This window comes from Beta vulgaris, chromosome 4 (genome assembly GCF_026745355.1).
Source record: "Beta vulgaris subsp. vulgaris cultivar EL10 chromosome 4, EL10.2, whole genome shotgun sequence".
Lineage (NCBI taxonomy): Eukaryota > Viridiplantae > Streptophyta > Magnoliopsida > Caryophyllales > Amaranthaceae > Beta > Beta vulgaris.
This window is the reverse complement of record NC_079205.1, coordinates 4835074-4837505: the sequence shown is the minus strand read 5'-3', so window position 1 is coordinate 4837505 and position 2432 is coordinate 4835074.

Below are 2432 nucleotides of genomic sequence, written 5' to 3'. Positions count from 1 at the left end.
GCAACAATGAAGGGATATGGATATTGGGCTTCATAAAAACTACCTTTGCGAGAGACGCGCTCCTTGTTGAAGACTAATCTAGAAAATTCTAGGTGAGTGATGTAAATTCTAAGAAAATATCTAATGTATTCTAGAAAAATCTTGTATTAAGTGGAAAAATTAAGTGATGTATCTAGATATATCTTATTAAAATTCTAAGTTATATTAGGATGGAAAAATGATGTGGAAAAGTTTAGAGATATCAAATTGTAGAAATATCTAGAGATATTTGTAGGTAGAAGTATCTAGCATTAGATTATTATAGAAAATTCTAGAGTTAAATATGTAACTAGTATAAATATGCAATAGTTGTATGAGATGAAAAATAAGCTCAAATGAGAGGGAGTCAAATGAGCTCAAACGAGGGAGAGCCAAACAAGTGAGTTCCACACAAAATATTAGGAAAGGTAGAAACAAATAGTTATACCAAGGAATGAGAGACATGAGCTCTCACAAACACACTTGTACAAATAATTATCAATGAAAATACAATTTCATGATATTATTCGGGTTCGTCAAAACTTCCGTATGCGCCACAAATTTCTATCATGGTATCAGAGCCGGAACGTAATAACGCCAACATCCGAGTAGTAAGAAGAAGATAGAAGATGCAAATTATCAAGTTGAAGGTTGAAGCAAGATAAAGAAGTTGAGGTAAGTGTCAAATTTAAAATATGTGGAAGAATTTAAATTAAAGGTGAAGATAAAAAAAATTGGTGAAGGAAATATTTGAAGATAAAATGTAAAAGGATTAAAATGATAAGTTGGAGGGTTGATGACATGAGCATCAACAAAATGAAGTTAAAAATGGTGGGGAAAAAGCTAGAACAAAGAGGAAGCTAATAACAAAGGCATTAGCAGAGTATGTTGGTGACAAGAGCACCGATGGTTGGGAAGAAGAAGTAAAAAAAAAAAGAGAAGAAAAAAAGGAGAAAGGGAATATTGGAATTTGCTAATGACATCAGCATTAGCAGTGGTGGGCGGTGACATGAGCACCCAAGAAAGAAAAAAAAAGATTGAAGATTGAATGGTTGATAACATGGGTGTCAACATAATGATCAACAAAAAATCAATGAAAAAAGGAGTTGTTGGTAACATGAGTACCAAAAAAAAAGAGAGAAAAAGTGATAATTAGGGGAGCAAGTTGGTAACAAGGGTCCAACACAAAATGTTGAATATCAACAATATGTGAAGAAAATGAAAGTGAACTTGGAGATGGTTGGTGACATGGACGCCAACGAGACTTGGAAAAATTTCAAGGAACAAAATCGGAATCTTGATTGGATCGTTGATGACAAGTGCGTCAACAAAAGAATATTGAATTACAAGAATTTTCAAGATTAAGGGGGAGTGTTGAAGATAATCTAGAAAATTCTAGGTGAGTGATGTAAATTCTAAGAAAAATATCTAATGTATTCTAGAAAAATCTTGTATTAAGTGGAAAAATTAAGTGATGTATCTAGATATATCTTGTTAAAATTCTAAGTTATATTAGGATGGAAAAATGATGTGGAAAATTTAGAGATATCAAATTGTAGAAATATCTAGAGATATTTGTAGGTAGAAGTATCTAGCATTAGATTATTATAGAAAATTCTAGAGTTAAATATGTAACTAGTATAAATATGTAATAGTTGTATGAGATGAAAAATAAGCTCAAATGAGAGGGAGTCAAATGAGCTCAAATGAGGGAGAGCCAAACAAGTGAGTTCCACACAAAATATTAGGAAAGGTAGAAACAAATAGTTATACCAAGGTGAATGAGAGACATGAGCTCTCACAAACACACTTGTACAAATAATTATCAATGAAAATACAATTTCATGATATTATTCGGGTCCGTCAAAACTTCCGTATGCGCCACAAATTTCTATCACTCCTAACGGAACTAAAGGGAATCCGTGAAGACTTATCAATAGCCCGAGACCATGTCTTAAAGAAATTGGTGCTGTTTTCCAATTGTAAAATGGCCACTCAACTTCTTGACCAAGAAGTAACCCATACTAACATATATCTAATGTTCTTTGTAAATGCAGGGAGTTAGGCACGAAGTTTGAAAGTCTCAAGATTCTTCACTGCAGTAGGGAGTACAACAAGATCGCGAATATGATGGCCAAGCAGTGTAGCAACACTAATGACTTGGCGATATGTAATCGGATAGCTAAGATTTTCCCTTCTCCCTCTAGCTATTGTATGAACACTTATTTAGCGGAATGTATTGGGGATCCTAGTATGGATAGCACTTACGAGATGTATGACTCTATTACTGAATTTTTAATGCTTTATCCTTTTTCACCCAAAAAAAAATATCTATGATGATAATGAGAATAATAATAATAATAATAATAATAATAATAATAATAATAATAATAGTAACAATACTAACAAAGTAG